Raw genomic sequence first — 13,466 nt, forward strand, 5'->3', positions numbered from 1 at the left:
TTGGATTATTATGAAATTTTGATATGTGGTTCAAGATTCATTTCTGCATAGCTTCGCCATTGGGATTTGCAAAATAATATCTATGGATAGAGAAATACGCATCGCCCGTAGACAGTGGAATGGAGGCTTCAATCCCTTATTCTCTCTCTAAGGTTTGGGAACCCTATCAAAGCAGTTAGAGGAAAAATTTGAGGAATCTTAAGAAACCACTAGAGATGCCACTATTGCTATCACAATACACAGTGAACTTGCTTAGAGGTAAGGGATGAGTTTATCGCAATTGGGGTTAGAATGAACATGTGTAGGGGTTCTTAAATTATAAAATTGGGGTTTATTTTGAGATGTTTATTGTATTGAAATTTTTCTTGTATGATTTTGTGAAATTGTTCGAGGGTTTTTACTCCCCGTGGATTGAGAAATATTTTTGTATAATTTGTTTGTGTTTTGAATAAGATTAGCGTAATAAATAGTTATATTGAGACTATCAAATTGTGATTGAAATTGTATATAAGTGATAAATAAAATATATGATGAATTGTAGAATAATATATTACTTTGAGATTATAATATTGTTATGGAGATTGAGTATGAGTGCAAAGTTGAATGTGTTAAATTGTGAGATACACATAAGCATGGGATGATTGATTGTGACATAATGAGATGTGAAGTTGTGAACATGAGTTTTAGTTGTGAATAAGTGTGTGGTTAACACTTGATGTGACATTACTTGTGTTGTGAGTTGCGAATTATACAATAACCCGACCAGTGTTTATGATGAGAAAAATGTTGATGCGCAGTGTTAGGAACCAGTGTTAAATTGTAGCGCAATGTGTTAAATGTGTTTGAAACAAGAGTGCGAGGTCATGGGTATTGTATAATTCATGAGCAGTGCTTGCTTATAATATTCTTGTTGAAATCGAGTATAAGTACAAAGTTGAACTTGCGTTAATTTGTGAGATACATGTAAACCTGTGATGGTGGATTGTGACATTATGAGATGTTAAATTGTGGGCATGATATTTGGTTGTGAATAAGTGTGTGTCTAACACTTGATGTGACAATAATTGTGTTGAGCTGTGAATTATACAATAACCTAACTAGTGTTTATATTGAGAAAAGTATTTATGCACAGTGTTAAAGAGAAAGTGTAGGTTCCTAGTTAGGAACCAGTGTTAAATTGTAGTGCAATGTGTTAATCGTGTGAGGTCATGGGTGTTGTATAATTCATGAGCAGTGTTTGCTTGCAAAAATTGTTTTAGGGGTTGGACTTGAATCAGGAAGGTGAGGCCCTAACAGATTCTTCGGAGTCTAGGCCTTGGGGGTAAAGACACTCGGTTTGAGTACTCCTTTAAGCCTATGTTGATCCCAGATGGTTGGAGCATTCTCGCAACCTCATGATTTTACTTAGTGAGAGTGACCTGACATACCCATTGTGTGGTGTGTCTTGTTATGTACTCCTAAGCGCCCCAGAGTGGTTTTTCATTGACATGGTACCACATTGCATATAGGCTTGAGTCATAGTATAATTGTTGCATAACACTTGCTAATTATTTATTATGAAACTGATGAGTGTTATTGCGTGTTGACTCGAGTGTGTGATTCATGTGTAAAAAACAAATTTTAAAGATAAAGTGGTGAAGTGACATGGGTTGTATTAAGTTGAGTTAGGTTACAAATATTTCCATAATTTATTTTGATTACGTCTTGTTTATTTGTTTTGTATTTTTTTTGTGTGATAACTCACTCCCTGTGTACTATTTATGTTTGGATCCTGTGATGATCTCAAACCTTGTGTTCGTGGGAGCAGATGAATAGGTGGATGACTTTAAAGAACCTCGTGCCAGAGGACGTTGGGACACAATGCTCTGATAGGATGTGACATTGGGGATGAGTTTTTATTTTAATTGCATGGTGTTATTTTATTTTATTTTACCTCACTGATATAACAAAACTTTTTTTGTAAACTTTGACAACCTTGTTTTGAGTCAAATATGTTTTTAATAAGTCTTATTTGGTAATAGTGAAGTGAATGTGAACCTTTTACCCATGTGAATTTGTTGATCAATATTTTATATGTTTTATTTATTTATATGTATGTTGGGGTAGAGGGTGTCACAAAAGTCATGGTCACCTCCAACATCTATATTGTTCTCTCCCTCTCCCTAGCCTTCTTTCTGGTGCTACCCACCAAGGCAAACTTAACCGGCATTGTTTCCTTCACCTTCAACGATTTCTCCAAAGGGAAACCAAACCTTATCCTCCAAGGTGAAACTGTTTCATCTTGGTCCGGAGAGTTATGACTCACCAAAGTTGGCAGCAACGACGTGCCAACGTTGCAATCTCTCGGCCATGCCTTCTACGCTGCCCCAATCCAGATTTGGGACATCAAAATGGGCACGGTAGCAATCTGAACTACATCATTTACATTCAAAATTTCCATGCCCAATAAATACATTGCAGACGGGCTTGCTTTCTTTTTAGCACTTGTTGGGTCTCAACCCCAATCCAATAGAGAGTATCTCAGTCTTTTTAGCAACACCACAATATCTGTTCAAACCATGGCTGTTGAGTTTGACACTTTTTCAAAGAAAAAGTGGGATCCTACAGAGTCACACATTGGCATTGATGTGAACTTGATCTAGTCCATCAAAACAACATCGTGGGATTTTGTCAATGGGCAAGTTGTAAGAATTAATGTCTCATGTGAGAGGCATATGACTTATGTAGGGACTAATAAATAAATAATTAATAATTAAGGACTAAATTTTAATTGGGTTAAATTGGAGTTGTTTCTAAAGATAACTACTATTTGATGATAGTAGTGGTTATAAAGAGATTTAGTCCCACTAACGTGAAACAAGGTTCCCTTCCTAATATAAAAGTGTCCTCTCAAAAACCCCTAGCCATCACAAACGTAGAGATACAGAAAGAACAGTCAAGGGAATGAAATCTTGTTGCTCTCCTCTTTCAAGGAATCAAATTGCAATGGAGAGAAGTGTCATTATGGAGAAAGGTACACAATGTTTATCGATTATTTGTGAGAATCATATATTTCAAAATCTTATTGGTTTCTTATAATTGTTAATTTCGGGAACTCTTAAGACTTACATGTGGTATTAGAGCATGTGTTATCAGAGCATGTGTTATGAAATTTATGATTCTCCAAGAATGATTTATTTTCTCCCGAAATTTCATGAACCCTAATTATGAAATTTAGGGATTTCTATTCTGCTACATTTATTACTTTTGTCAATCAAAATTACGTAATTGGATTTGATTGATATCATGTAGCCTAGAATGCTTTAAATTAACGTGAATGCTTTGAAGTTGTTGGTAGCAGTAAGTAAGTGTAGGCCATATATTTATTTGAAATTAAGTGTGTGATGGATTTGTTAGTCACCAAAGTGGCCAAGTCTATAAGATTATTTAATTCCAAATTAATGATTATTTCAATTATTCATAGAATAATGGATGCTAAATTATATGATTATTGGTTTATGGGTACATTGAATTCATAGTTATAAGGAATTTATGGATCCCCCAAAGATTGATTAGTTGTTTTTATAATCAATGAATATAGTTGTAGGTAATTTCTGTGTACCATTAGTTTATTTATATACCCAAAGGTAATAGGTACAACTAATTGGTGCATATTTAATTGTCAAATAATGTTAGTTTTATTAGCATCATCATGTTTGTATGTTGTGCGTTGGTGTATCACTCAAAGCAAAACATCAATATACATTGATTGTTATCTAAATGAATTATATGTATGACATGTGTTTTATGTCTCAAAACACTTATGTGAATTCTACTATGTAGTACATGTTCCCAATTCATTGAATTCTCATGTATCATTCGTGCCAATTTTTAATGGGCTTAACTTCTCTTATTGGAATGAGCAAGTCCGATGTCACCTCGGTGTAATGGATCTTGATCTTGCTATATTGGAAGAGAAGTCTACTACTATTATTGATGCTACTAGCATGAAGAGAAAGTTCATTATAAAGCATGGGAAAGATCTAACAGACTCAACCTAATGTTCATGAGAATGACTATTGCAGACAATATTAAGACAACTCTCCCTATGACCAATAGTGCTAAAGAGTTTATGAGGTTACTAGGAAAGCGCTCTCAAGTAGTTGATAAGTCTCTTCCTGGGACATTAATAGGTATACTGACCACCATGAAGTTTGATGGTTCATGTACTATGCATATGCATGCCATAGAGATGACAAACATTGTAGCAAGACTTAAGACCTTATAAATGGCTATGGATGAGAAGTTCCTTGTTCAATTTATTTTGAACCATTACCATCTGAGTATGGTCCGTTCCAAATGAGCTATAATACCATGATAGATAAATGGAATATGCATGAATTGCACAATATATCAGTTTAGGAAGGAACGAGGCTTAAGAATCAAGGAAGTCACTCAATCCATTATGTAAGCCACCAAGGGAATCAAGGAGTTGGAAATAAATTTGTGAAGAAGCATGATAAAGGCAAAAGACCATTAAAGATCAATGATGACTCTTTACAAATCTAGAAGAAGGCATTAAAGAGCGATAATTGCCATTTTTGTGGGAAATTTGGACACTTCCAGAAGGATTGCCCAAAGCATAAGTCTTGGTTTGAAAAGAAAGGTGAGCTTAATGCTTATGTATGTTTCGAATCAAATTTAACTGAAGTTGCCCATAATACATGGTGGATTGATTCTGGATGTACAACTCATGTTTCTAATACTGTGCAAGGATTCCTTACAATCCAAACCATAAGCCTACATGAGAAGTTGGTTTTCATGGGGAATAGAGTGAAAGCTTCAGTGGAAGTAGTTAGGAGTTATCATTTAAAACTTGACATTGGACGTAATTTAGATTTACTGGAAACTCTTTATGTACTTGGTTTATATAGGAATTTGTGAAGAAGCATGATAAAGGCAAAAGAGCATTAAAGATCAATGATGACTCTTTACAAATCTAGAAGAAGGCATTAAAGAGCGATAATTGCCATTTTTGTGGGAAATTTGGACACTTCCAGAAGGATTTCCCAAAGCATAAGTCTTGGTTTGAAAAGAAAGGTGAGCTTAATGCTTATGTATGTTTCGAATCAAATTTAACTGAAGTTGCCCATAATACATGGTGGATTGATTCTGGATGTACAACTCATGTTTCTAATACTATGCAGGGATTCCTTACAATCCAAACCATAAGCCTACATGAGAAGTTGGTTTTCATGGGGAATAGAGTGAAAGCTTCAGTGGAAGTAGTTAGGAGTTATCATTTAAAACTTGACATTGGACGTAATTTAGATTTACTGGAAACTCTTTATGTACTTGGTTTATATAGGAATTTGTGAAGAAGCATGATAAAGCCAAAAGACCATTAAAGATCAATGATGACTCTTTACAAATCTAGAAGAAGGCATTAAAGAGCGATAATTGCCATTTTTGTGGGAAATTTGGACACTTCCAGAAGGATTGCCCAAAGCATAAGTCTTGGTTTGAAAAGAAAGGTGAGCTTAATGCTTATGTATGTTTCGAATCAAATTTAACTGAAGTTGCCCATAATACATGGTGGATTGATTCTGGATGTACAACTCATGTTTCTAATACTATGCAGGGATTCCTTACAATCCAAACCATAAGCCTACATGAGAAGTTGGTTTTCATGGGGAATAGAGTGAAAGCTTCAGTGGAAGTAGTTAGGAGTTATCATTTAAAACTTGACATTGGACGTAATTTAGATTTACTGGAAACTCTTTATGTACTTGGTTTATATAGGAATTTGTGAAGAAGCATGATAAAGCCAAAAGACCATTAAAGATCAATGATGACTCTTTACAAATATAGAAGAAGGCATTAAAGAGCGATAATTGCCATTTTTGTGGGAAATTTGGACACTTCCAGAAGGATTGCCCAAAGCATAAGTCTTGGTTTGAAAAGAAAGGTGAGCTTAATGCTTATGTATGTTTCGAATCAAATTTAACTGAAGTTGCCCATAATACATGGTGGATTGATTCTGGATGTACAACTCATGTTTCTAATATTGTGCAGGGATTCCTTACAATCCAAACCATAAGCCTAAATGAGAAGTTGGTTTTCATGGGGAATAGAGTGAAAGCTTCAGTGGAAGTAGTTAGGAGTTATCATTTAAAACTTGACACTGGACGTAATTTAGATTTACTGGAAACTCTTTATGTACCTGGTTTATATAGGAATTTAGTTTCATTATCTAAACTTGATGTTACTGGATACTCTTTTAATTTTGCTAATAAATGTTTCAATTTATTTTAGCATAATCATCTTGTTGGTACTGGTGCTCTTTGTGATGGTTTATATAAATTAAAATTTGATGGTTTATATGTTGAAATTGTTTTAACTCTATATCACAATGTTGGCACCAAACATATTTTAGTGAATGAACAATCTGCTTTCTTGTGGCATAAACATTTAGGTCACTTTTCTAGAGAAAGGATAGAAAGATTAATAAAGAATAAAATTCTTATTGATTTACATTTTACAAATCTAAATAATTGTGTGGATTGTATTAAGGGAAAACAAACAAAGCATACAAAGAAAGAAGCTACAAGAAGCACTCAGCTTCTTGAAATTGTGCATACTGATATTTGTGGGCCTTTCGGTGTTAATTCTTTCAAAAAGAAAAGATACTTTATCACCTTTATTGATGACAATTCACATTACTGTTATGTCTACTTACTGCATGAGAAATCTCAGGTAGTGGATGCCTTAGAAATTTACTTGAATGAAGTAGAAAGGTAATTAGACAAAAAGGTGAGAGTTGTTAGGTCTAATAGAGGTGCTGACTATTACAGAAGATATGGTGAAACAGGTCAACACCCAGGTTCATTTGCTAAACTCTTTCATAAATGTGGCATTTGTGCGTAATACACCATGCCTGGTACACCACAACAAAATGATGTATCAGAAAGGCGTAATAGAACTTTAATGGATATGGTTAGAATTATGTTAAGCAATTCAACTTTACTAGTATCTCTATGGATGTATGCCTTGAAAATTGCCATGTATTTGTTGAATAGGATTCCTAGTAAGGAATTTCCAAAGAAACATTTGAACTGTGGACGAATAGGACACCTAGTATAAGGCACCTGCATGTTTGGGGCTAAAATCCACAAGAAAGAAAATTGGATGCAAGAATAATCAGTGGATATTTAATTGGTTATCTAGAAAAGTCAAAGGGGTACGTGTTTTATTGTCCTAATCATATATAATATGAGAATTGTCAAAATTGACAATGCAGGGTTCATTGAAAATGGTGAAATCAATGGGAGTAAAGTTCCACGAGATGTGGAAATTAAAGAAGTTAGAGTGCAAGTCCTTTTAACTTGTGCCTTTAGTAGTAAGGTGATTGCTACTTTAGTTATTTCTCCAAACAACAATATATGATGAAGAACAACACAATAATGAGCCCATTATACATAATGAACTCATTATGGAAGAACCATAAGAAGTAGCATTAAGGAGGTCTTAAAGAGAAATGAGATCAGCTATTTCGAATGATTATGTGGTATACCTGCATGAAATAGAAACAAACTTAAACATTAATCATATAATGATCTAGTTTCATTTTCTCAAGCTTTAAGCTGTGATAATTCTAAGAAGTGGTTAGATGCCATGAAAGAAGAGCTAAATTCCATGGAACATAATGGTGTTTGGAACCTCATAGAATTGCCAAAGGGTTGTAAGAAAGTTGGTAGTAAGTGGGTCTTCAAGACTAAACGTGACTTTTATGGTAACCTTGACCGTTACAAGACTAGACTTGTTGCTAAGGGATTTACTCAAAAAGATGACATTGATTATAAAGAGACGTTTTCATCGATCTCACGAAATGATTCTTTCAGGATTATCATGGCATTAGTAGCCCATTATGACTTGGAGCTACATCAGATGTGAAAACTACCTTTCTTAATGGAGATTTAAAGGAGAATGTTTATATGGATTAACCAATAGGGTTCTTAGTCAAAAGAAAGGAACACATGGTGTGCAAATTAAAGAAATCAATATACAGTCTTAAGCAAGCTTCTCCCCTATGGTATTTGAAGTTTAATGATACCATTGCTTCCTTTGGATTTAAGGAAAATATTGTTGATCGATGTATATATTTGAAGGTCAGTGGGAGTAAGGTTATTTTTCTAATTATGTGTGTTGATGATATCTTGCTTGAACCTAATAATCTTGGTATTCTTTTTGAGACTAAGAAATTTCTCTCTAGCAACTTTGAAATGATAGATGTGGGTGAGGCAAGCTATGTGATAGAGATATAAATATTCCGAAATAGATCACAAGGATTGTTAGGCTTGTCTCAAAAAACATATATCAATAAAGTACTAGAGAGATTCAGGATAGAAAAGTGCTCAGCATTACCCGTTCCAATTCAGAAAGGAGACAAATTTAGTCTTGCGCAATGTCCTAAAAAGGATCTAGAACAAAAACAAATGGAAGCAATTTCATATGCATTAGTTATTGGGAGTATTATGTATGCTCAGATCTATACTCGACCAAACATAAACTTTGCATCTGTAATGTTAGGAAGATATCAAAGTAACCAAGGAATAAAACATTGGAAAGCTGCAAAGAAGGTTCTGAGATACTTACAGGGAACAAAAGATCACATGCTTACATAAAGCAGGTCTGATCACCTTGAGGTAATTGGAATTTCAAACTTAGACTTTGTATACGAGAAAATCCACTCTTGACTATGTATTTCTTTTAGCTGGAGGAGTAGTATCATGGAAGAGTGCAAAAACAATCAGTGGTTGTTGCATATACCATGGAAGCATGTTTTGAGGCTACAATTCAGGCTAATTGGCTGCAGAACTTTATTTCAGGGATTGAAATTGTCAACAATATTGCTAGGCCGCTAAAAATGTATTGTGATAACTCCATAACATTTTTTTTCTAAGAACGATAAGTACTTTAAGGGTGCTAAGCATATGGGATAAAAGTACTTTATCATGAAGGAAGATGTTCAAAAATAACGAGTGTCAATAGAACATATCAGCATAAACATTATGATAGTTGACCTTTTAACAAAGGGATTACTACCCAAGACATTTATAGAACATGTTGAAAATATGGGCATTAAGTGTAATTTACCTTATGCATTTTATTGACACTTTGAGCTCATTTATGATATGTTTCTGATTACATATTCTATATGTTTGCATGCATATTTGTATTAGAGTAATGTTAACAAGATTTGTCTTGATTAAAGTTATTATGTTTGACCAATATGTACTCCTAACTAATGGTCATATTAAGGAGAAGACTAATTTGTAGTACATGGAAGAGACTATGGCAATTAAGTGATGTAAAAGTGCCATGACTCAAATTTGTTGTTATTCTTAATCATGAAATTATGATGCACCCAATGTATAGAACGATTTAGTCATTTTAATGCACATTATGTTAGTTTAATCTATTTATTTATTTAGTCCATAATGTTTGGTAATGTCACATGAGCCAAATGGGAGAATGTAAGAATTAATGTCTAATGTGAGAGGCATGTGACTTGTGTAGGGACTAATAAATAAATCATTAATAATTAAGGACTAAATTGTAATTGGATTAAATTAGAGCAGTTTCAAGGTATAACTATTATTTGATAGGAGTAGTGGTAATAAAGTGGTTAATCCCACTAACGTGAAACAAAGTCTCCTTCCTGACATAAAAGTGTTCTTTCAAAATCCCTAGCCATCACGAACATAGAGAGACAAAAAGAACAATCAAGGGAGCGGGATCTTATTTCTCTCCTCTTTCAAGGAATCAAAGTGCACCAGAGAGAAGTCTTATCATGGAGAAAGGCACACAGTGTTTATCTATTATTTGTGAGAATTATATATTTCAAGATCCCACTGGTTTTCTATAATTATTAATTTTGGGAACCCTCAAGATTTACACAAGTGGCCAAGATTCTAGTTACCTATGATGCTTCCACTAAAGGATAAAAGGTGTTCAAAACACACATCGGACTAAAAAGGATCTATTTTGCATCTAAATTATATTTAAATAAATGACATATTAAATGTGTACCTATTGATAGCTGTTGAAGCATAAAAATTTTCTTCAGTAATGTGAAGATTCCATATGTATTTAGACTAAGACTAATCTCTATTCGTCAACAACTTTGGTAGGTGGAACAATAATTGGTGTTATGAGAGAATGAGAAGAAAAGTGATAATTGGTTTCTTCAATGTGCAGCCTAGGGCTGTATTTATAGCATGTTGAGGATAACATATTTGTGATAAAATCGAAACAACTATCTTATCTTTTAAGCCATTTTAAAAATATTGTTTCTTGTTATTTTCTGTTGCTAACCATTTAGCAATTTGAAATTAGAAATAATAATTGATCAAGTTCAACTTGTGTGTAACAGGTTTTCAAACCATATTCCAAATATGAAATCTTCTGGTTTGTTTCTTTTCTTTCACCAAATATTTATATTATTTATATTTTCAGTGTTAGTAAAAAATATAATAATATTCCACTTAGGAAATTAATTAATCATTTGACCATATTAAATTCTCCAATTTAATTGATCATCAAATATTAAAATAATTTCCTTAACAGAGATTAGAACACTCGTTTATATGTGATTCTGTAGGTTTAATACTAAGTTATTAATATATTAATCATGGTAGACATTTAGCAACACTCCTTAATGTCCATATGGCATGAAGTAGCATTTTATTTTCAAGAACCATTAGAAGAATAGTATAATGTTTTTTTTCCATCTTTACATCTCTAGGTTAACTCTAGAGTATGATATTACTGTCAAACTCTTTTTTTGAGTTAACATATAATGACTTAAAAAACCCATTTCTTCGTTCATTTAATTTTCGTGGCCATGATTAATTTTATTCATAGAGCTCAAACTCATTACCAAGAGTTGATGAATTTTTTTCTTGATTAATCATTAATTCTATAGGTATTTAATCATATTCATTATTCATTCAACAAGTTCTCTAAAGCATTAGGTGTCTGGAATCAAAACATAGCAAATAACCTATTAATTACTATGACAATCTCATGTCAAGGAAAACTATTAAACCTTTTCTTGAGAATTTTCTACTGACAGTTTATGGTAAATTTAACCATTAGAAAATTTCAATTGAGGGTACCTAGACTAGTTTTAGGATTTTTTAGCCCTTGAATTTTAGGGCAGCTAGACTAGTTTTTGTATTAGGGGTAATTTTGTAATTTCATATGCATTAAGTGAATATTTGATGTGTGTTGGGAAATAAATTTAATTGAATTGAGAGAAGCCCAATCCAATTAAATTTTAGAGGAGGAGGTGAACATTTGCTTGCTACACCCCATTGCCACGTCATATAGTCACACTTTGTGCATATCCTTCATGCTTTACATGCCTCATGACACCTAAGCACACTTAGTGGAGAATCTTGAACTTGATCTTGGATTAGTGGGTTGAACCATAGCTTATTCACTAATCATGATTAGTGAAATTTTGGCTCCAAAATTTGGCTTCACAATTTCAATTTCAAATTCAAGTGAAATTTGAATAGAAATTCAAATTTCCCTCCAATTTTGTGACACTTAGGCTATAAATAGAGGCCATGTGATGCAATCCTCCCTAGGAAGGGACCAGTCACTAGAGCCATGAGCAAGAGGCTCCAAGAGGATTGGGCTAGAGCTGCTGAAGAAGGCCCTAGGGTTCTCATGAACCTCAGGGTAGATTTCTGGGCCCATGGGCCAAGGTTGGGTCCAATTATCTTTGAACATGTTAGACTAGGATGTCATTATATTTGGTCCTTGTATTTAGGGCTCCATAATGTAGGTAGGGTACCCTAGAAATATAGGATTTTTCAGCCCTTGTATTTTACGGCACCTAAACTAGTTTTTGTATTAGGGGTAGTTTTGTAATTTCACATGCACTAAGTGAATATTTGATGTGTGTGGTTGGAAATAAATTTAATTGAATTGGTAGAAGCTCAATCCAATTAAATTTTAGAGGGGGAGGTGAGTATTTTCTTACTACACCCCATTGTCACATCATATAGTCACATTTTGTGCATGTCCTTCATGCTTTACATGCCTCATGACACCTAAGCACACATAGTGGAGAATCTTGGAATTGATCTTGGATTAGTGGGCTCAACCATAACTAAAATTCACTAATCATAATTAGTGAAATTTTGGCTCCAAAGTTTGGCTCCACAAATTCAATTTCAAATTCAAGTGAAATTTGAATTGAAATTCAAATTTCCCTCCAATTTTGTGTGGCATTTAGGCTATAAATACAGGTCATGTGTGTGCATTTTTCAACTTTGATCATTTGAGAATTAAACTTCAGATTTCAGAGCTCTTTTAGAGCACAAAATTTCGTGCTCTTCTCTTCCTCTCCCTTCATTCATCTCCTTCTTCCTCCAAGCTCTTATCCACGGCCTCCTACGGTGGTGAGCTTCTTCTAGACTCATCTTCTCCTTGAAGTGGCATCTCCTCTCTCTCTTCCTTCTCCATTCCGCTGCCATTCATCTTCCAAGAAGCAAAGGAATCCATTGATGAAGAAGATCCTAGGCCTACAAGCTCCAATGGAGCTTACACCACCATGTGTGTGCATTTTTTCAACTTTGATCATTTGAGAATTAAACTTCAAAGTTTAGACCTCATTTGAGGCACAAAATTTCGTGCTCCTTCTCTCCCGCTCTGTCCACTCATCTTCTCCTACCTTCAAGCTCTTATCGATGGCTTCCTAAGGTGGTGAGTTTGTTCTTGACTCATCTTCTCCTAGAAGTGGCGTCTCTGATAATCTTTCTTCCTTCTCCATTCCACTACCATTGATATTAAAGAAACAAAGAACTCCATTGATAAAGAAGATCCAAGGCCTACAAGCTCCACAAGGAGCTACAGCACTACCCTTCACAAAGAACAAGATATATCCTTTCCAAGACAGTGAACTTGGAGAATGCCTGGGTTAGTATTGGGTTCTCGGCCACCACAGGGGTAGCGTCTACAGACTGCGTTCAAATGCATGACGTGCTTTCTTGATCTTTTGATTCCAAGTTCTCAGATGGTAGCATTAGTAATGCCTTGGATCATGCAAACTTTACTTTGGATCATGCAAGCTTTATGTTGAATTAGGCCATCTAGATTCCAACTTCTTAGTCACTTGTGACAGAAGAAAACCGTAATAATAACCCTCTAGCTAGCTTACTAGAGACTCGTGCTACTAATAATAATGTTTATATATCACAATGAAATATTATCTTAATGTGACTTGCTCCATTGTATAGAAAGTTATTTTCACACACACACACACACACACACACACACACACACACACACACACACACACACACACACACACACACACACACACACACACATATATAATTTTATATTAATCCAAATTTTTTTGTTATCTCATTCATATATATTAAAATCGATGTAACATAAACTTTTTAAAA

At 34.2% G+C, this 13,466-nt stretch overlaps 1 pseudogene; it reads left to right on the forward strand.

Moving 5' to 3' along the window:
• The first annotated feature begins 2,123 nt into the window (after positions 1-2,123).
• LOC106794819 (lectin-like) lies at positions 2,124-13,140 on the forward strand (annotated as a pseudogene).
• The last annotated feature ends 326 nt before the right edge of the window (positions 13,141-13,466 follow it).

The sequence above is a fragment of the Glycine max genome, chromosome 10 (assembly GCF_000004515.6).
Source record: "Glycine max cultivar Williams 82 chromosome 10, Glycine_max_v4.0, whole genome shotgun sequence".
Taxonomy (NCBI): domain Eukaryota; kingdom Viridiplantae; phylum Streptophyta; class Magnoliopsida; order Fabales; family Fabaceae; genus Glycine; species Glycine max.